At 42.3% G+C, this 23,622-nt stretch overlaps 1 protein-coding gene across 1 annotated transcript in view; it reads right to left on the bottom strand.

Annotated features, from left to right (window-relative positions):
• The window catches only part of LOC117209643 (protein sister of odd and bowel), a 38,208-nt gene extending 18,428 nt beyond the window's left edge, over positions 1 to 19,780 (bottom strand). The window contains exon 1 of the mRNA XM_033451887.1: positions 19,728 to 19,780. The gene's annotated coding sequence lies outside the window, so the exon portion shown is untranslated. The remainder of the gene's footprint in view (positions 1 to 19,727) is intronic.
• Positions 19,781 to 23,622: the final 3,842 nt, after the last annotated feature.

The following is a 23,622-nucleotide window of genomic DNA, read 5'->3' on the forward strand; positions in this document are numbered from 1 at the left end:
TCGCTCACGATCACCGTGTATCGTACAAAAATGTTCGTGTTAATTTCTCTTGCCGCTAATTATACAAAATAATTATACGAAATAAATTCATCTCGCAGTTCCACCTGTTCCTAGCAAATTGCTAGATCGCGGAACGCAAACAAGCATCCGAATATCAGTGCAACGCGAAGATAAGAAATATTTTTCTTCGCGATCTACACCGCGATGAAACGTTTATCGTTAGAAAGAAATTACGTTTAATTATTCTCAGCGATGAACAATTGCTTTCTTCGTAGCATAAGCAAACGCGATAATTAAACCATCCGTTTTTTTTTTACACAAACGAGCGAATATAACGTAACTGTAGACGGATAAAAAAAGACTAGTTCAACACCCTGTTTAAACGGAGGCATCGATTTGAAAAACAGCGTGGCCGGCATGACCTGATAATTGTTGCATCGCTAGAGAGCAGATAATTTCTCTCGCTCGGCAAAGCATAGCCGTGACAAACGCGCCGATCGCGACAAAACGCTTTAAAGGATATAGAGCGTTCCGCGAGCCGCGCATTCTTTCCATGATCTTTCTAACGGTCGTTTAGAAACGCGGCTCGCTCGCAAAAATCCTTTTACACGCGTCGGTTGTCTGTCGCCGCCGGCTCTCTCGTTGGGTCTTCTAATTGCAAGCAGCCCCAAGGAACCGATTTTTTGTCCTTTCTCCGTTGCTACGCTTCTCTTTCCCCTGTTTCCACGAGAGACCACGACTACCTCGAACTTTGTTGCACGGTTCTTGTTGCTTTCTTGCCGATGGCTAAGGCTACTTACCGTTACATTTTCGTCCGCTTCGGATTCTTTTATTAGACTCGTTTGCTTCGGACGGCTCTCGGTTCTAAGCCTGAGTCACCCTGTATTGTGTTTTATCGCAATTCGTGAGAAACAGGTTAGACTTTCTTATTAAACTCTAACGAGTAATAAAAGTGAAAGACGATTACTTGTTCCTGTTGGTCGTTCTCGCAGCGCGCGATATCATCTGATCTGGATGTAACGTCGAAGCTCGGTGAATCTGGCCGATGATTCTAACTCGTTTGGCGATGTCGTTCCGATCGCGTGTCACGTGTCGCGGTTAAGAGTAATCGCAGTAGGTTCACGACGGAGGGGATTGCGTCTTCTCTCGTCGAGTTTGCACAGAAATTAATACACGAGTCGAGCGTGATCGTGGAAAGTTGCTTTACGAGAGTGAATGTTTGAGTTTGAAGGACGACGATACTCGGCGAATACTAAAGGTGAGAGGAAGAAAAGTACAAGTTGGCGAACAGATGACCGTATAATATGCATATTATGTAAAGTTGAAAGAAACGGCACATTTGTTTGGAACATCTTGAACAGAACATTCTGCTACTGCATCGATATCGTCTCACGTTTTCTACTGTCTGTTTGTATCTTCCTTCCTTTTCTTTTCTATCTTTTCTTTTCTATAAAAAAAGCAATAATACCCGATTAGAGAATTATATAATGCAAATAATCGCTTTATTAGTTCCTTATGACGTACCGATCATCTGCAACTTGGACAGACGGCAGGTGTAATGCCAGTGACGCGCATAACGCGTTAAATGTCTCACGATGTAAATGTTTGCACTTGAGAGCACGCTGCAGCGTAAAATGCCAAAACGTTTACTTTTCTCTCGACACGGAACAGGTTGAATACCATACGAGGAAGCGTGTCCGCAAAAACGTCAAACAGTCCGTAAACGCGGCACGAGCTCACCAGCTCTAATTTATCGCTACAAGGTAGCGTTATGTCGCACGTTCCAAACGCGTTGCCTGCAGCGCAGGTCAAAGGACTTCGGAACAAGGTGAAATCGAAGTCGCTGGTGAAACATACACGGAACGCCTTTCTCATCCTCTCAGCGTGCTGTACACGCTTGTACCGTCGCGCTTATTCTCCTCGCAACTCGTCTGCTTTCAGAAGCTTGCGTATACGGCCGAGCATTCAGTCTCGCTGCAGGCGGATCGCATCGTTTTCCATTCTGTTTCCGGTTTCTTTCAACAATCCGCTGACTTTTTCCGAGAAATATTAACAAGTTCGTGTTAATGGCTTTCGTTTCTCGGTTTTGCGCTTTTATGCATGAAACGGATGCTTCCTGTGCATTTTTGCGAGTTTCGAGCGTGGAAAACGCGAAGGGTTAACCTTAACATTGTCGGAGAATCTTTCATTTCTCATAGACATTTTACAGACCTGGAATAATCCGTTGAAAAATTGTTCTGTCGTTTGGATAAGTTTGTCGATGTCGATAAATCGATACCGCAAATGTGTCGAAACTTTGTTTCCTCTTTATGTTAGAGAAACGTAAAAATCGATCATAACGATATCTCGATTGCGAAGATCGTGACGAGAGAACGGGCCGAATCGATTCGAGTTTACTTCGTTCGTGCCTCTGTTCGCGTTGCGCTGGCCAAGTTTCGCGGATTTTTATTCGCCGTAATAACGCGTTTGCACGTCTGCGACTTTAACTCGATTCGTCGTGATTTCTCAAATATCGTCGTTGGCTGCTCTGCTGCTTGTATTTTTCCGCTAGATTTTTAGTTCCTTTTGTTCTCGAGAAATGTTTGTTCCGCGGTTTTTCTATATCGTCGATGATCGATTCGGTAGTCCATGGTAAGAAGTTTGAACGGTCATGGTCGAATTGTTCATCAAGGTCATCGTCATCGTCATCGCCCAGCATTCGAAGCGGTGGTTTTGTGGAAATTTCGTGTCACGTGTTTTTAACCTGTTTCCGATCGTATTATACTTTTTGCCGTTCTAATCGCGAATTACCACTTTGCGATTACAAAAACATCGTTTCAGCGTGGCTGTCCTTTTACGTTGATCGTTTCCTACGAACTTCTTCTTACTTTGAAATACTAAAAGCTTGGAATTATTTTATCAAGCGTGCGATCGCAGGAGTACGTGTCTCGAGAAAGAAACTCGAGTATCGCGTAACCCCTCTCATGAAAAATCATCGTCGAGTCGTGTAAGTACTTTCTACCGATCGTAAATAATACACACGCCGCCATTTAAGGATTAATCGAACGTAGTCGCGTGTTTTTACCAACCGAATCGATTTCCGCTAACACACGGTCTGCCGTACTATCCACGCGGAATTCCACGGATTCCCAAGAATCTCTTGATCCTTCCTGAAGGTCCTTTTGTAGAGCGATACCCGGATGATGTTCCTCGAAGTCGATTAAACAGCAACTTCAACTTTCTACTCGCTCGAGGGACAAAAGCTACGCGGCACCGTATCATTTCGGTTTCCTTTATCTCAAGCGATCATCGAGATCGCGTGAATTACGTTACCTTATAGATCGTTCGTCTATATCGTCGGTCTTGTCTCGCCACTTTTTCACCTCATCTCTGTTTGTCGCCTCTCTGTTTCTTTCTCATCTTGGCCGACGTTTAAGGATTTTATCGCTTCATTCGCACCGCGCCATTTTCCGCGACAAGAAAAAACGACAACACGGTGTTTGACACAGTGGAAATAAATCGTCTGCCACCGTACGAAAGCGTCACACGCTCAGAACCAGTAACAGGGTAGACAAAACATCCTGCATGCCGCAGCCATCGAAACACAATTATCGCTTCATTCGCATCACGCGATTTTCCGCGACAAAAAGAAAAGAAAAAAAAAGAACAACACAGTGTTCGACACAGTGGAAATAAATCGTCTTCGACCGTACGAAAGCGTCACACGCTCAGAAGCAGTAACAGGGTAGACAAAACATCCTGCATGCCACAGCCATCGAAACACTAAGCAGATAGTAACGGAATAGGCGAGTATGATATAAACCCGACGATAACCACTCCGCACAGGGACCATAACCTCGGTATAAGAATCTTTGGAAATCAGCACTCAACACCTTTCTTGTTATAACACTCTGAACCGTCACTCTGTCGGATTCGTACAATAAATTTGACTACCATATGTAAAGTTCGATTCTTTAGCTTATTTGCTAGAGGTTTAAACTGCGACGCGAGGAGATCACCGGTGATCTGTCAATTTCGTGATTTCTTGTCTCCTACGTGACAAAAGCGAAGTTATTCGATCATATACAGGTAGAGTCTTGTCAAAAATGACAACGTGAGTTCACGCTCGCCATCTGTATGCAGATGCGCTAGTTACGATAAATAGTAACTAGAAGATAGTTCTAGATATAATCGATAGATCTAATCGATAGGTTTAAGATATTCTTTTGTTTTTATCCCTAGTCCATGTAAGAAAGTGCAACAAAGGTTCTTCGGCTCAGAACGGCGTGATAGATTTATCCAAAGAATAAAATAATAGCTAGATAGTGATCCTACCTCTAAATACAGAAATAACAACGAGTCTCGTGCCAACGTTAACAAAAATTTCGAAGCTTGTGCGACACGTACGATAAATATTCCTATAAATTGTCTACATTCTCGCAATTTAATTATATGTATAAAGTTTCCCATGAATCACTGCTGATATTAAAAATAACCTGTTTTTACCAGATTCGGGATAGATGTCGATCGTAGGAAAAAAATTACGTAATCAATCAAGTTTTCTTTCTTTATGGACGAACAAAATTTCAATTGCAGGTACTTAAGAACCAGAGATTTGAATAACAATGCCAAGCTATTCCCTTCTTCTTTCTTCCTTCTCGAACCTCGAAACCTCAAACCTCAAAAAAAAAGCCATCGTATATCTACGCATATATCGTCATCTTTGCATTTATTCCGACGTTCAAAACAACCTTTGTCCGAGCGTCCTCCGTTTTGACACACTTCCTTCCACGATAATTCTCGCGGTAAACAAAAACGTTGCAATTTTTTTCTCTCTCTCCCTTGGTTTTCTCTCATCGCGAGACGCCTTTCTGAATCGTTCGCCGTCACTCCCTCTCTGTGGCCATTATTCTCTCGTAGCTGGCGTTCAAGGTATTGCGATTGCACGAAAAAAAAAGAAAAAAAGAAAAGAAAAAGGAACTCTCACGGCATATTCCGAACGATCCTGACGGATCTGACTTTGAAATCGCGACGGTGTGTCAATGTCAACGGTGTCTAGCTGCTGGCAGTCAGTGTCAGTGACGCAACGATGCCTGCAAAGGCCAGCCTGTTAATTACGTGTAAACCTTCCCCGGGAATAGCAGTCGATTGTTGATAAACAACGGATGCACGATACATTGTATGAGATTTCTCTTTTCCGCGATTCCTTCCAATCCGTACAGATGATTGCGAGGATGCGTTTCTTGCTGATGCAACCGCGGCCGCGTGTAGTCTAATAATTCGTATTGTTGAAGAGTTAGCGGCGTTAGTTGATTTTCAAGCAAGGTTTATCACATTCGACTGATTTCCTTGCTATTTTTATTTTTTCATTTCGTTTCACATTTTTACACGCACATTTTTGTCGCGCGTTTGGTATCGCTTTCGCTCGAGGAGAACTCGTAATTCGTAAGCTCGACGAAGAATTCGAGTTGCAGTTGTGTATCTTATAGCGATCTTTTAGACACAGCATCGTTCTTTAAACGTAACATCCTCCCCGTTAAAAGAATCGTCCACTATTTTTTCTTTTTTGCGATTTTTCGTTACTTATGGTAACGACTGTCGGAAATAATCGACAAGAAATAAGTATACTTCAGCAAGAAGATTGTAATCGCGAACAAAGCGAAACTTGCGCGTCGAGGAAATCGTATTTGAATAATTTAATTCGAAATCATTACAATCCGCATTCTTGCTTTTATGGTTTTGTCGCTTTGCCGTGTTCTCGTATGTAAACGAGATGAAAATGAATAAAGAAACAGCGATAGAACACGTTGCATAGAACAAAGTGGTAACAAAAAAAAAGAGAGAATGACAAATAGAAAGAACAGTGAAAGGAAGAAAGACGAAGGTCATGTTGCAATGACAAATAAAAAGCGAGAGTCACGGCTGGCATGATTTGCACTTAAACACAACGTGACCCTGAATGGCCAAAATCTTTCATCCGTGGTGCAACTAACTTAATTATTATTCTCTGACTGAAGAAATATCTACAAGTAATGGATAGTTGTAGGATATATAAATAGCCTACTATATAGCGTAATAGCACGGCCACTGCTTCCCATTATTCAAACGCAAAAACAATTCATAAAACAATTGTGTTACGTTTTCCTCGTACACCTTTCGAAATCCTGTATTCTATATACTTGCGTGCGAAACGTTTTATTTTATTGCTGCGAATAAAACGCACATCCGAGCTCGTAATAGCGGCTGACCACTGTTACGATCGCGTAAAACGTTTTATCGATAGCTATTCTGACTGTGACACACGAGAGGAAAAAATTAAACGACAGGCTGAATAGTTTAATTGACCAAAGCGATCGTTTTACGAGTGAAAGATCCGTACTCGAGATTTCTTCGACTGTCTTGCAACAACGAATCATAATACGTATTTATATATCAAATATGTATGTCATATGTGTACTGTGTGTATAAATGTGTGTGTACAATTAAGATACAGATGTACATGTCGTATATGATTAAAAAAATACACACACACACACACACACACACACACACACACATATATTAAGCGTAGTAACGCTAACAACTTCATCCTACTGACCTCTGCGGAAACATAAAACCCGACATTTCGTTAACATCAAAAACCTTCTTAATTATAATTAAGTACGACCAACTAAAAATCCATCGTCCCATATAGCGTATGAATTTACTCCATAATAAATATTTAACACAGACCGTCGAATAAAAAGCATCGGTAAATATCAATTTGACTTAAACTCTTCGAACCCGATTTCCTTTCAAATCGTTCGCAAAAAAAAAAAGACCAGTTATTTCAACGATTAAACAACCGAGCCAATTAATCCCCCATTACTAACATGTGTGACGGCATTTCAATCTGAAACTCCGATCAGAATCTACCTACTTACTTCTTGCGAGATCTGGCAAAAACCGATCGAACGCGTATATTTTCGTACGGTGGAACCGGATGTGCCTGTTCGGCACGTCGTGAAAAGGAGCAAAAGAAGGCTATTGGCCCGGTAAACGGGGCAAACAAAATTTGGATCGATCACGGTCGCCTTGGCCGACATGGATCAAAACCGTGACACGTAGAAAGAAGTTGATGTTTCCCTGCAAAAGACGTTTAACACGGGGTGGTCTGTAACTTATGACGCGAACAGGATCAAGGAAATCGATGGAATAACGAGAAAATCGAGAATCGCAAAATTGAAACGTAAAATTTCTTTCTTTTTTCTTTCTTTTTGCAGATTGTTCTACGCGTGAAAATAAATCCAGAATGTAGGATAGTTTCGTTTCGTGCGAAGTCTCGTGTTTCAGGGAATCGAGTTTGACAATTTCTTCTTCTCGGCTATTTGAAGATTTTAGCGTTTCCCTGGAGCAGTTCGAGTTACCGTAGTACGACCGTATCTCGATTCCTTCACCTCACGGACATAATTTCAGTCGCCGAGCCCGGAGTAATTACTAATTGCAGACGACTCTTTCGACCTCGACTCGCCTTTTTCTTCTCTTCTTCCTTCTTCTTCGTAACGTCAGCGAGCTCTCCCCGCCGAGAGTTCTATTTTCCTGTAGCGGTCGATTGTTCGTCGACTGTCATTGTGTTTAAGAAGCGGCTTTTTCTCTTCCGCGACGATAGGTATCGTCTTTTTAAAGGACGTTTCCGCCATCGCGTTCTCGTCGTGCAACCATCTTCCGCCGCCAAGCTCTGTCTCGCTTAACTCCCTCGAGTACGCAGCATTTTAAGACGAAACTCCCGTTGTATCTTTACGAACGTAGCTACAGAGACGCGGTCGAAATAGAAATTCGTTTCGTTCGCTTGATATCGCGATAGGTACGCTACTTTGCCTTTTTTCTTGTCATATATTCTCGCAATTTTCTATATATCGTTGTGTACGTTTTATGGATTCCCGGAACTTGAAACGATCGAAAGAAAAAGAAAAAAGAAACGTTGTGCGCGTTTCTAGGATCCATCCGATGTCTCTAAGTTCGCTGCTCTGGCAGTGCACGAGACCCAAGAGAAAATAGGAAAAAAAGCGGCGGACGAGCGCGTCGGGAGAAAGACGTAACGCTGTCAGGAGCACGGCGCGCTCGTGGAATAGCTTTCTCTGTCGCTGCACGTGTGTAATTAAAGGAACTCCGGCCCCCTCAATTAAAAAAATGATAAAACTGGCGGCAATTAAGTCGCAGACCCCTTAACCTACTTGCCACTTAACAATTGGACACGCGGCCCGGAGGGTGAAGCGGCTTTAAACTCGTGTCCAGACAAAATATCAATCCAGCTCTCGCGAGCGGAATTACTCGCCTCGTCTCGTTTTTCAGTTAAGAGAGAAGCGGCCGAGTCTCGCTCTTACTTACACGAGAAGTCGGATCGCTTGGATCTTCTGACCTGGCCTTCGGAAAAAACAATTTAATTGCGGCCCCGTTGGAACGCTCTTTTTTTTCCTTATTCGGCTGCTTAAGTGTTTCTTGCTTTTTGCGTTAAAACTTCTTAAGTAAGTGGGGTAGATGAGTTACCACGTCGTTTGATTTAATAAATGGCTATACAGGGTGTCTGATTTTAATTCAACGTCGAAAATATTTCGTTGGACAGAGGTAATCGCTCGTAGATGGTTGCAAAAGGTCGAAGGTGTAAAATTAAGCCGCATGCGTATTCAGAATTACGTTGGGTCCGAGCGTTACGTTCTTTCTCTCTCTGTCTGATAGTTCGTTATTTGACGAGCAATCGTAATTGACGACGAAGAAAATGCCAGACAAAGGCAAGGAACCCATTTTGCTTTAACGTACGAAAAATAGAAATCTTTTCTTTTTTCCCTATACGAAAGCTAGAAATTTCCTCCGATATTTCCCAAGGATATTTCTGCGAATAATCATTTTGTGTTACGGACGTTCCGGATTTGTATACTCACCGAGTAGGTACGATAAACGTTTCAATAAAACGTAGCGCCATGGTGAATTTAAAAGGGAGAAGGTTATTCATATTACATCTTTATCGATCGGAGAATCGCACCCAGCGTTTTTTCTTCTTCGTCCTATAAATAACAGACGGAACGTCGATGCCGACAGAAGACGAACGAAAACGGATAATTGGTGGAGCGACGGTAGTCTTCGCAGCAGGATCGAGGTAATTGAATTTAAATGGGACAATTCGGCTGATTCAAGGTGCTCGTAAAACGGCCCATCGATCGGGGACGACAGTCGCAAGAAAAATCTGCTGTACGACCCGCGGATGAAGAAAAAGGCGACGAACTGGCTCGTTATTAACAGCTAATAATATGGTTTATCGTTTAACCAGGCTGAAACGTAGCATCCTCGTTTCGCGTAGTTTTAAGGAAACGGCTGAACAAATGTCGAATTATTGGCACGTATACGTAACCGTAATCGTAAAATCGACGCCGCTTCCGCGTAATCTGAAAATCACTGAACTGGTTGCTAGCTTAATATAGCTGTTTGCCAGTTTTCTGGTCATCAATCTCAATATGCGTTTGCACGACGAGAGAAATTTCTAAAAACAGAAAAATATTCTCCTAATCCACGGCAATTTGCGCTTACGTAATCGAAAATTGGCAAGCGGCCTACGCGCGAAAAAACCAAGTCCTGGCCTCTGATTTCTTAACCTCTGCAGCTACGTAAAGCCTAACATTCACGACGCTGTATTAGCCGTCCGATCGTTCCGATCCTTTGCAACTCCATTACTGTGAAACAACGATTTTCGCTGTTATTACTTGCTCGGCTATTACTCGAAACACGAAAACCGAACGGTTGATATCTCGGACGGACGATGTCAGCAAATTTTTCGTCCGATATTCGCGCATCGGCCGATCGCAAAGATCGTAATGGGAAGATATGTTTATACCATCGTAATAGAGTAGCGAGATAAAAGCGTTTCGCGAGACAGAATCGTTGGAAGGAAACGGATGCTCGGCCCAATTTCTACAGCGCACGCACGTACGCGCGCTGGAACACTTCGCGATCGCCACGCTACACTTACGAATTCGGCGTCATTGTATGCGCTAAAAACAAGAAAAAAAACGATGCTCCGACTTGTTACGATAAGCACGAGGGATGCTACCGTAACGGACACGTTGCCTACTCGTATGCAGATTATATTTAAATAAATCGGTCATTCGCTGTTATCTGCTCATCTCCTGCGGGCCGTGAAAGGCCTCGTTTCTTTCTTTCGAACGAGGTTTCCTCGAATGTGCTTGGTCGCTGAATTCGAATCTCAAGGAAGATTGTTGTTTATCGTTTATATTTTATAAATTTATTCGTTACAATTGCGTATTATTTTGTATGTTCGGACCGTTTATTTCCAAGTTGCTGCAAGTTCATTCTTCTCTGCCTTGAGATATCGGCTTATCGATTACTCGGTTTGTCTGTGTATTTAAACAAACGGTAGATTCATCGTACGAACAGCTTTTTTTTTAGAATTAATTAGACCAATATCTTTCTTCGTGAGTCACAAATAGACTCGCGCCACTTTCAAAATTAATGAATCGTACGATTATTTCGAATCCATGTTTTATGCTTTAATCCACTTTTGTTCAGAAATAAGAACAGGGCGGTCAAAATACTGTTATCTCATTTCGACATTTAATTTACTTGTTTGGTGGAACGATAGGCTCGTAAGATTAATGTTAGGTACATTCTACATATTTTTCATTTCGGATCGTTATGCGGAGGTGTTTTGAAAGGCTCGTGATATAGACGAGGTATGTAGGGCAATAACTGCATCATATCCTTATATTTTATTACCTTGTGCACGTGTATTTTCATTATAGTAATTCGTTAGCAACGTCGTTCTGTTTGCAAATAATCACTTTCGGCACAATAATCCGACGTATCCGGACTTGGAAAACGTATGGGCAGATTTTGTCGAAGCTTATTGTAAAGTTTAAGTGCCGCGTTTAAGCGTTAACTATCGATAAGTTGAGTTTCTCAGCGATAAAGCGAAATAAAGCAAATTGTTTATCGCTTTGGAAGCGTTACACAGTTATTTTGCAATTAGCGTCGAGATGCTCGTATTTTCCTCCATCTTAGATTTCCACTTTGGCAACGATCATATATAAACGTAAAGTTATTATTAATTTGATAAGACTGGTAAATGTGATAATAATTTACGAGCATATCACTGAATCGCATTTAAGCAACTTGTTCACGCCCGCACGTGCAATATCGCGTGAGATAGAGAGGATAGGATTACGTTCGCTGTCATTTGTGTTTCATTATCGGTGTGTCGACTGTTCGGACAGGCTACGGATTACAGGAAGTGAACTTACGTCGTTTTCGAAATAAAACGATATTATTACGTAATTTCGTTTATTAACGAAGCTTCCCACCGATTCAAATGGATAAATATTTTCACGCGTAAATTGTAAATCGTTTATAAACAAAAAATATCCGCGTCCGACACAGATACCATTATTCTTCTCCGATGTCGGTGATAATAAAAAAGGTGGCGCTGAATCTATAACGTAAATTTGTCGTTTTCTCAATTTTTTCCAAAAATACCGCCTTCTTAAGCTTTCTTCGATTAATTTCCCAAATTCTCTGTTCGAATAAAGGCTCTGTTTGCACCTTCAAATACGTCCAAAGCTCGAGAAAGCTACAGCAAAAAGTATTCGTTGACGTTTTTTAGTACGCTGCGAGACACATAAATTTCTATACTTAAAAGTTCAGGATAAGATACTTTCAACATTCTACTACCATTACCGTAGAACGGCACATTGTAGAATTCTAACGATTGCCGTGCTCTTGGAAGTAGCAAGAACCGCCGATCACGATCGTTGCCAACGAGTATATGCTAAATTTTCTATTTGTCTTGACAGACTATATCTACACGAACGTTACAATCTCAGTTTTTCCAAGCTATCAGCACGCGAAAAAAAAAACCAGCTTCGACGTCAATTTCTACTTCTCTGATAGCATATACCCCCCTCTCTTTGTCTCTGTGTCTCTCTTTCTGCGTATACAATTCCACGATTTCGACCTACTCACGTGCAAAGAAATTTTCCTGTTCTCTGGTTCGTGATTTTCATCGACAATCACGGTTAGAACATCGAAGGTACATTGTACATGCACCGAGCTGAATTATCTACAAGTGATCTATCAGAGTCATCTGACATGGTGCATTATGCATTGCGGCGTATACGTACAGCATCAGGGGGATCGGTAACGTGGATTTCATGGAAAATAGGTGAACGTAAGTGTGCCATTTCAAAGGATACAGAGACGCCGCGTGTTTACAGGTGTGCGAATCAATGCCGCCGATCCTAAACTTATTTATTCGTCTGTACGTATTAAGTGGTATGCAACAATAGTGCGTGTGTACGATACACCGTACCAGTCATACGTATCAGATTCAAAAGGGGAAAAAGAATGACAACAAGAACCTACTCTCGATTCCCACACTTTCCTGCCCAAGCTGCATGCACCGAAAACCTGTATCACGATTTATGCATCGACGCGTTTACCTCTGCTAATCCTAATTTACCCGCGAACGCAATCGATCCGAGTGATCTAACTGCGCGTGCATTATGCATTGCGCACGCAGCGTTCCTGGGGATCGGTATCGCGAGATTCATGGAAAATAGGCGAACGCAGCCGTAGCGAGAGATCCCGTTACGAGAGAGAACAGACGACCAGATATGGAACGATTTGGCTGGAAACCGCCGAACAGCCAACATTTCTCCGAGCCTCGTGTTACACATTTTCAGAGAGGCGATGTCTCGATCTCTTACCAGGTTTATGTCCCGCCGTCGTATTATCGTCGGCTCTACGCTTTTACGTTAACACTCGCGAAGAAAAAGCCGAAAGAAGGAACAAAAAACCGGAAGAGAAGGAGAGAAACATGGAGAAACGCGCGGGTGCGCGGAGAAACAGAGGAAAACGGAGGGGAAGAGATGGTGAAACTCGAGAGGAGAAACGGAAAATTTATCAGAAGCCAGAAGGTGTGCAACGCGTTTGAGCCTGGAACGTGGCTGTTTTGCATTCGATCCCGTTAAAACACAACGCCGAGATTTCCTTTCGCTTCTGGACAAATTTAAATTGGACTGGCCTTGTGTACAGCTGAATCTATGGGGCAGTCTGCGGTTGAAAGAGCAATCTATGGGCTGCAGGGTTTCTACCAGGAACAGTCTCTAGAAAGTGTGGATGCTGATGTGATTTGAGAAGCCGGCCGAAGGATACGTTCCTTCAGCGGTTTCCTCGGTACATGTTTGTTCGTGGGTGTGGTTTACTGATGTTTGAAGATGTTTGCGAAATACCAGGTATTCGAAGATTTCGTCGTTTCGAATTTCCAAGCAACAGGTTTCTGAATTCATCAGGATTTTAAACGTTCTGTGGTTTACACGGTATATATAGTAATTAGGTGAGATAATATTTCTTTACGTGCACCCTTGGTATTACGATAGCGTTCTACCATTACTAAACTACATCCAGGCAAAGCAGTAAGTCACGTTTATCTCTTCGGATAATTCAAAAGAACCAACAGCCACTTGGCAGTTACTTTACGTCAAAGTATTCGTCGATGGATATTTATTAACGAACACGCACGTTGTAACGAATTACGTATTCTCGTGTTTGCAGGTGTTTCGATAATTTCAACGATACCCGGAACGTTCTACGATAAACGTTCGTGAATACTTTCGCGAGCCACTTGGCCAATCTAATTTTAATTCACCAAACACGACACGCTCGACATATCCAGAGAATTGTACAGCATTTTGTCTTCTTTTTCTTTCTTCTTCTTTCGAGAAGATCAACCGATTCTGTTATCGTCCTCGTTCCGCCGTCTGTAAAAACCCAAAACCCACTCATCCTTCTCAACCTCCGCAAATCTTACGTCCGTATCAACTTGGCAAACTCCACACTTGCACCGTCAACATTACAAATTTCCCCGCTGGATTAGCAAGAGTCGGCAACGTACTCGTACTCGAATCGATTTCCACGGAACACCCCCGAGCTGGAGGTCGTTACAAGTTCCGCAGGCACGTGCAACAGGAATCTATACCCTTGGCTTTGGCTGAAATTTGCATCGCGTCCCGTTAGAGGACACCGATCCCAGATGTGCTACGTCTACGTACTGAGACGTCTACGTACCGAAACGCCTACAACGAGACACGGTAATCTTTCCACGATGTATACGCACCAGCTTAGGAGAAAGAGAGAAAGAGAGAGAGAGAGGGAAGAGAAAAATAGTTTCCCCGTACGAATATGGAAATAGTGGCGGATGAAACGCATCGAACGCTCGTGCGCCTTGCCACGGATAGTATGGCTTGGCGTGTAGGACGATGTTTGATCGGATGTTGAAGAGGAAAGAAATTTAGCTTGTCGTCAGTGCGTCGTGTGTTGGAGAGCTTTGACATGATCGATGACTCGACGGTATAAATACGACGTAATTTTGCAGGAATGTACTGGAAAGTTCGTTGCCAAATTCGACAAAGATGTACAAGCAAATATATTCTTATAGAATCGACATTTCGTTAACGCTCTTTAAACGACATATCGGCCGAAGAAGTCTCCGTTTTCTTCAGTGACGAATTTTTTCAAATAGTTCCCATGGTCTTTTAGTATATTCGAGTTCTTGCTAAGTTAAAAAAAGAAAAGAAGGAAAGAGAATTGGAGAACGAAATAAATGACGAAGAACGATGTCTGGCGAATAGGACAGATAATAATCGACCAACAGCTACATCGAAATGCACTAGACGATTCATCGATATATTCGCTGGTTCTCGTGACATTTTTTTTCATATTATTACTTTAGCGAACGACGACAGTATTTTTACGAGTTTAGAGGAAACTTTTTTATCCGTTCTGCATCTTGCAAGAGATCAGATACTCTTTTGTAGAATGTTTCCTTGAAAATTTGTCTCCTTACTTTTCTACTTTTCTTAACAAGTCACAAATCAACAAATACTCGATACACTGTAGATAAAATATTTAATACGATCGATGAATGTCTGTACAGACGTTTCTCATTCTCCTCGTAGAGAATCCTCCTCTCCCATTGTGTTCGAAATTCGCTCATCGTCGGCAGTTTATCGGAATCCGAGAAGAATTCTAATCCGTGGAATCAGTTCACGGAAGAAAGCGCTGGCGTAACGGAGCGTTCCGACAAGCTTCCCGAAACTGATTGCCGAGGAAAGAAGGAGGCCTTACTCGGTCCCGTGCATCGTTCCCCATAAATCATCGTGGCCGCGGCGAAACAGTTTTTCCCGGAGCGGAGACTCGGTCGCGCAAAAAAATAATCAAACGAGTTGCGCTTTAGGAGCGCAATAAATAACGCAGTTTATCGAGCATCCCCTCGCCGCGCTCGGCAAACCGTGTCCTCCAAATAAATGATCCTACGTCAGCGCGCGGCTCATGATTCCTCGAGCAGTTCTCGAGGAACGAGCGAGCTTTCGTTGGCCGTTGCATTCGACGTCCACGCGATTTATCCCCACCGATTCTACCGCCAACCTGTAAACCTTTGTGTGTACAACTAAATATCCTCTGGACACGGTATATACGTAGTATGTACCTCGTTTTACCGCGTGTATACGACCGGATCCACGCGGATCGAAGCGTGTCCGAGATGTTTCGTGCTGAACGACGCGCGGTAAATAGACTACAATTTGTCATTTGCCCGTGGTTCGTCTTCTAGCGTCTTTACGCCTCTTCGGTTCCTCCACACTGCGCTTTGCAATCTCTTTCACCGTTTCTTTAGGGATCTTTGTCCAGTCTCTTTGCAGGAGGATCGAGAGTTCGAAGAAAACCACACGTTTGGTAATTTAGAATTTTTAAGGTAAAGTTACGATATCGTTTGACAGAGTTAGGCAACTTTGGGAGAATTTTCTATAGTTTGCGAAGGAACGTTCGAGATAGGAAGATTGCGATTTGTATTGAGAAATTCAGCGATCAAATTACGATAACAAGTACAGCAAAAGTCCGTTTATCCGGCGCATTCGGACAATTTGTTCAACAGAATAATAGCATCTTCGTTGTTTATTCGTCCGTACGATTCAAGTTAATTTTTACGTGGATTAATTTTATACTGCATTTGAAATTGCATCGCTATCGATATGAAAATACGTTATTACGTAGGAAGACTTCTTTCTTCTTTTATTTTAATTCGCGTATACGCGGTCTATCGTGTCTACAGCGAGGAATCAGCACAGTCTGTGGTAACTTACACTCAGTGACGTATACAAAGTAGATGTAAAGTGCGATGTCTCTTTAATCTTTCGTATTCTTCTGCGGTGTCCAGCAGTTTTGTGGTCAGTTTGTTGGGGTGATCCTTCAGCGGTTTGTCGGTATAACCCGCTGCGTCTGGCCATTTCTTCTTTTACACTGGGTATGCCGGTTTCTCTTATTTATTTGTTCGTTCGGTACGTACAAATCCGCGTCGAAACTTTCAGTCGTGCAAAGACTAAGGTGAAATCTGTATGTAGCAAGGTAAAAATATTTATTCCTGTTGTCCGCAGTCGAGTAATAGAAGTTTGGGAATGTTATTCGATAAATCGGATATCAGTTCGGATAAATCGAGTTCTACCGCGGATACAGCGTAATTTTTGCGACTCACCCTCTGCGTGGAATTTTTGTTGGAAAATTTGTCAAATCGTAAGAAGGGATTCTTAAGATAGACAACGAAACTTGACTGAGAATCGAAATTTTCTCGTAACTGGTAGATAGACGAGCGAATATTCCCAATATTTCAGAAAGACTTGTCAGCTACGTTGCGGCGACTGTGCGATCGTAAACAGGTTGCTCGAAATCGCGACCCACGGAGCGGTCGGTTGCATAATGATACGACCTACGCTCGCGAGGTGCGAGATGGAGAGATTAACGCGTTCTCTGTATTTCGCCGTGAAACGAGGACCAGCGTCAAAGAGATCAACTCGTAGAGAAACGAAGCAAATATTCCTGGTTTGTAAATGCACAGATCTTGTACGAAAGCGATAATATTCATCGTGTGTTTCGACAGAATAATCTTATTATCGCTCGTGCTAATGAAAACATAGTTAAAACGATTGAAAGAACCGTCCGATCCAGAAACATTTGGTCGATCGTAAGCACGCGACAAGGAAGAAATAAAATAAATAGAGGAAGATAGTTTACTTAGAAAAAGTAAAGTGAAACAGGGTGGAAAAGAGGAAAGTCAAATATAATGAAACATGATTTCTGACTAGCAAAAAGTCGTGAAATAATTCGAATGACAAGCTACTTAGTATTTACACGTAATCGATCGCCACTCCGCTAGTCGTTCTATACGGCTCTTGAGCTGCCCTGACGGGTCATTGCTGTTCCACTCGAATCAACATGTCTCGAATAACAGAAACTTGTCTAAAAGGATCCCTGGTCTTTATATCATTTTATTTTTATCGTGTCGAATTCGCGAATGACAGCGCTGCAAATTCACGATACCTCGATAAATCTCGATAAGTCCTGCTTCGCCTCTTGCATTGCGCTTAATAGGTAGACAAATACCCTTTACACGTTAGAAACGATAGATAGCCAGATAAAGCGTCAATCAATGACTGAAAGCGTACCCAGATCCTTAAGATAACCAGATCTGCGTGAAGAATATCTGTGAAATGTTTCGGAATTCTCGGGTCTGAGATACTGAAAGATCTAAAAAGACGGATCGTTGATCAAACTTTCATCGATTAAATGACACCAAGTTTATTCGTTCGTACACCTATTGGACGATAAATAGAACAGGATATTCACATTTGGTGTAATAATACGTTCGGAATTCGAGATACATCTGGAAAATCTACCGATGTTTGCTCAACGCTGGATACGTTTGCCAACAACTCAGACACATAGAAACAAGTTTGAGGAACGAATCAACTTCAAAGTTCATTCCAACTGTATTACTCCTATCAATCTCTATTAATCCACGTGCCAACCACCTCGATCAATCTTTAGCCGATATCGTCAACGTCGTACCAATCTGCACATACGCAGGTGTATCTGTCGACGCGAAACAACTGAGCAAACTCAATGAGTTACAGGTTTATCCGTTAGCACAGACGTCATTTTATTCTCTTTTTACTCTTCCGTGACACCATAGACGAGACGTCGCGACATTGGTAATCGACTCGTGTCTCGAAAAAGATACGATGTAAAACAAGTTCGTCTCCTCGCTGTCAAATCTCTCAAAATCCGTCCTTATAGATAAGTGAAATTTGAACGATCAGACACGAAAAATGACCAATTGGACATCTTGACCGCTCTTTCCTCCAGTGTTCCGGCATTGAACACCTCCCTTAAAAAAAAGACACCAACACGCTGCCGGACTTCTTCCTCACCGATGACGACTCTCCGTCATCGTGTCGCTGGACCTGGTTACCGATCGTTTTTCATTCCAACGAGCCTGGGCGAAACGGGAGCGGGAAAATGTGGTCGATCAAAAGCTCGCCACGAATTGTCTCGTAACAACGACGCGAAGAAGTATCCTACGACGCGAAATAATTCTCCACGACCGAAAATATCGAGCGATCGATCCGTGTTCGCGCGCTCTTCCTCCACTGACTCGTGGGTGTGTATACACGGCTGTGCCGACAAGCAACAGGTATTAACATTATATAGGCCTGCATGTACGTTATATAGAAGCACGAGCGCGCTCGTGAAACGAGTATTTACTAGCGAAGCTGGCTGGCGAACAGAGCCGCCCGTATGCAGGCCGAACGCTGGTAAATCTAGCACGGTATCGCGTGAAGCAACTGGCAAGTACACGAGCACCTAGATACACGTATAAATATCGGTACCATCGGATAGGAGGCAACCATGGCGCGCAGCTGCACCGGTAGTTTGCAACAGATACTCGGAGGAGCTACCGAACGTGCTTCGTGGCAGGCCACCTCGAAGAGGAACAAGCGCACGCCTACCGCTTGGCAAGGTATTTTGATGCGTGTTTTGATCGGCTACGCGAACGGTACGCGCCTTGCTGTTACGCAATTGCGACCGATTGCAGCGATCGAACGGTTCGAGTTCGCTGTTAGAGGCGCGCAACGAAATGCAAAGAGATTTTTAGCGTTTAGGAGCAGCCTGATGTAAGACGAAACGGTGTATTAGGCCAGTCGTGTTACGTGGATGGAATTTTTTAATCTGGAAGATGCGCAGGAAGAACGTAACGAATGAGAAAATCGTGCCTCTAACAATGGTTAAATATCGTAAGCGAAGGAGAGGTTCTCGCGTAACGGTAATAGAACCGAGTGATTTCTATCGATCCTTTTTAGACTAACCGCCGATTATGTGCATCTTTTCGAGACGTAAACAGGATAGTCTGGAAGTGGAAACGTAATCTTTTTATTTCGCTCTTTTTCATCGTTTATCGCATATTGTCTGCTAGTCTTTCGATCGTTTTTCACGGTGTAACCATCGTTGGCGTGCAACATAGGCGTTGGTAAAAGTCATGCGAATGGTTAAGAAATATTCTCGAAGCTAGAGAATTTGTACTGGGATCGGGCTTATTTTTGAAAGAAATACGCGAAATTTGGCGTTCGCAGGGAAGATTTGCTTCTTCCGGCGGGGTTTTTCCGCAATTTTTCAGCTAGAAAATTAAAAAACCACAAGAGGAATCGAATTAAAAAAAAATTACGTCTGTACTTCAAGGCTATGTTTATGTCGGAAAAGCGTCTAGTTCCGTGTAATTACTGGTCAGTTTAAAAGTCGACGTTATAAAAGTACAAAGATCGCAGAGCATAAAGTCGGGCAGAAAGAAGTTTTGGGTATTCGTCGTCGAAGTTACGTACCCCAGTGGCAGGAACAGAAGAGTGTGTCAGCTCCAAAACACCTCGTCTGGAAGGGAAAAAGAAAATTTATGAAATTTACGAGATAGTAAAGGCATAGAGAGGAGAAGAAATACAATGGGTATATTTTAAAGTCAAGTTCGACTCGCAAGCTTTGAGCGTAAATCTCAAGCACGAAATACGTGGAATTTGGCGATTAGAAAAGTAGGCGACGAGTGTAAACGGAAGAGAAATGCAACTGAAAGTTCGTTCTAACTCGCAGGGAGAGAGAGAGAGAGAGAGAGACTAATTGAAAAGTAAATAGGAATAAAATTTCTGAAATTGTTTTCTCCTACGTAAAACGCACGATCTTCGCAATTCTACGCTTTAGCGCGAGAAGTCTCATTGAAAGAAAAAATTCATTGAAAGAGAAACTTCAATTACGTAGAATTTGTATTAAAATTTGAATACGTAGAGCTTGCTAAACAATTTGTAACGATCGATGGAGGCAATTTATTTAATCGAAATTTCATTGTGCGTGGATCTAGTGGAAAAGGAATTCTCGATCGGAACTTTCGCGATAATGTCAGAAAATGGTACAAATTTCTCTCGCGGCTCTTCCATTCGAACCCGTTGAAAAATCGTTACGTGCGGAACCGGGTAACCGAAAGTGAGTTTAACGTAAGCGATACATAATTCGTTTGCCGAGCAAAATCTCTTCCTCGTTTCACAATCGAAACGCCGCATCAAACACGAACACGTTGAATCACAGGCAACGATTCCATTTGCTTTTTACGCGATCATTCAATTAGCAAAAGCTATCGATACTTCCGCGATCGCGTTCCAGTTACTGCAAATTCGCGTATTCTCGTCTCGCGGTGAAAAACGATCCAACACCGCAGCAAAAACGATAATGCAAGAAACGAAACTGCTATTTCACAGTGATTTGCGTCGAATAGATCGATATTTAACTCTTGACGAGATACGTATATTAGGTTGTCCGAAAAATTAGCTTCTTTCGTTTTATTAAGAAAATAATGGACGCACGATGCTTTTTCTTTTATATTAATTTATTGAATTATTCACGAACGTAATAATAGAAATAGAATAGAAAATGGATCAGACCTAATTCAATAAAATAATATAAAACAGAAATTGTTGTTCAAACGAAATTAACTTTCCGGACAACCTAATATCCTCTTGTATTTATCGGCGAAATCATAGGTAGCATTTCCCCTGCGTAAATCTCGATTCCCAATTATCTTCCATCGATACGACGATTAGATAATTTACTCTGAACGTTCAACTTTCTCGATCAACGACGATAAAAATGCGACAAAAAGGAACACCACTGTATGAGAATACTTTATCGCTTCACTTTGCTACTGCTGGATATTTCCAGGTTATCGGCAGAATTACGACGAACCAACGTGCTACTGCGCGTCCAGCAATTAATTAACCGAGGTGGATAAATTTTGAGAATGCCGTCGAACGAGAAAGCTAATTGGATCGGTACGCTTACGAGCTCGTGCATGGTGATACGCGCTAATGCACCGATTCGCGCAACAGCCGTAGTTTTTGCCTGCGTGCTTGCCAGCTACACGACACGTAAATACGTGTTCCAATCGATTCCAACCGTTCTCGCGGCACGGACCTACAAACGTATAAAGATTGTCGCCCACTTAACAGCCACCATAGATATTCGTATGAAATGTATACGGTGTTCGCATCGTTAGTTTCCATTGGCCTTTTTCGGCGAATTTGCGGCAAGGCTAGAAGAGGAATAAGGTTTTGGCCATTTTCATTCGTAGTCTGTCTGTAAATGCTACGAGTAGATATTTAAGACTGATACTGTAAGATACTGTAAGTCTGATACTTTAAGACTTTCAAATTAACAGTTACCTTATCTTCTTCTTTTGTACGAAATCGGTTCATCCCTTTGGACGATCCTTTCCACAAGCTACGATGCGATGGATAAAAAAACTACCGCGATGCTTTTCATTTAAGGAGGTTGAACGTGTCGCAAAAATGTGAAAAGATCGCCGAAGATCTTTGAAAACGCTGGCCAAATTTCTATCGAAGTACTTGGTAAAATTAACATTTAAGAAAATACTTGATACGCGACTTGGTGTTGAAGAATATATTACAACAATTTTTGATCAATTTTTCCTACCTTCCTAACCGAGTGAATAATCTCGCGACTATACGTAATTCTACGAGATACAACTTAAAAAAAGAAAAATTGATAAATTCCAAAGATCCAGTAGGTACGTAAATGCAACCAGTTTCTCTAATCGATAATGTAACATTTCTTTTAACTTTGCAATTTCTTATACAGATACTTGTAAAATATGCCACGCTTTCACATTCTCTTCCCGTTCCGATCGGCGATCTCCGATTCTTTTTTCAGAAATTTTCCTCGATTCGAGTCAGTGACAAATTCGTTGGAACCTTTATCGATTCCAGCCTGTCCGAAGCTGACGAGACGTCGAACTCTTAAACAGCGGTGAAGCTTTATCGATCGTCGAGGAGAATTTATCCGCCTATTAAAACCCTGACGCACAAAACGTTTCCGCTATCTATCCACCCGATGTTTCGTACGTCCCGCGTTATTTATGCGCGTCTCCGACATTCAGGAGGTTCCTCGTTATCTGTCTCGACTCGGGACGTTTAAGCGTTTCGCGTTATCTGCTACAAGTCGGACAAGCTTAAGAAATTTCACCGAGGAAACACGCGCGCTTGGCTCGTGGAAATATCTAGAACCACTGTGCGTTTACAGTCCACAGAACGCGGGAAATTGACGAGTTTCTATCGTGTTTCCTTTTGGAAAGCTTGACAGTTTTTACTTTGAGATATCCGACTTATCGCTTTCTTACGAACTTTGACTTTGAATGTAACGTTCAGCGAGAGTGAAAGGGTAAAGTTGAAACCCAATCTGATAACATGCATACAGGTTGCAAGATATTCACTGTGAATATTTAATAAAGTGATTACAGAAGGAAGAGTACGAATAGTCACACTTAGGCGATTTCGTCGAATGCTGAGACTTATTCACCGGTTTGCTGTTGCGACTTCTTTGAAAAGCGCGTACCTAAAATTTGTCGCAAAAGAGTAAACGACGACGAGTATACTCGTCGAACGCAGAGTATACGTGGCTGTTGTAACATAGAATTAAATTGTAACGAAAGGACTGTTTTATTTTTTAATTTTATTACCGACAGCGCTCGTCGTGACACAAACTATGGCCATTTCTTCGTGACGAGTATACTCGTGGAAAACGACCAACTGGTTAATATCGAGAATGATTACCTGTTTAAATACTTTCGTGAACTTCGTCAAAAATATATATATTTGCACTAAATGTGTCGTAACTTCTGTGTACACGGTCAGAATCGTTTGCAATTTGCCCCAGCAGCATCGCGATAGTTGGTTGTCGTTACGATACTAACGAAATTTCGAAATATTTCGCGCAAATATGCGAGTGTTCACAGGTGTTGGAATACTCTGGCGAGTCGTTGTACGTATGATTTTACGTAATTTGAATTTACGCGTATCAAAGCGACGTCCGTGGAGTTCTGAAGTCGCCGTTTCGCATAATCATCGACGGTAGTGCATACATCTTGTTTCACGTGGTTGGTGCTACGAGTTGTGGCGAGTTTCGTCGTGTTGCAACGACTCTTTCGACGAATGAAGTTCTAGACTAGAGTGATACCGCACGGTTGAACATGGCTTCCAGCGAATTAGAATAACAGATTGAGAGAGCCACGAGTAATTGCCAGAGTAAGAGAATAAGATGTTGACGGGACGTTTATTGGCTCGCATCGAGCTCAACGTGGTCATTTCGAATGCTAGAATCCATCGGTAAGCAGATATGGCTTGTTGGAACATAAAATTCCCTCTAACTATAACTCGAAAACAA

Source organism: Bombus bifarius, unplaced genomic scaffold, assembly GCF_011952205.1.
Source record: "Bombus bifarius isolate JDL3187 unplaced genomic scaffold, Bbif_JDL3187 scf7180000008178, whole genome shotgun sequence".
In the NCBI taxonomy this organism is placed as follows: domain Eukaryota; kingdom Metazoa; phylum Arthropoda; class Insecta; order Hymenoptera; family Apidae; genus Bombus; species Bombus bifarius.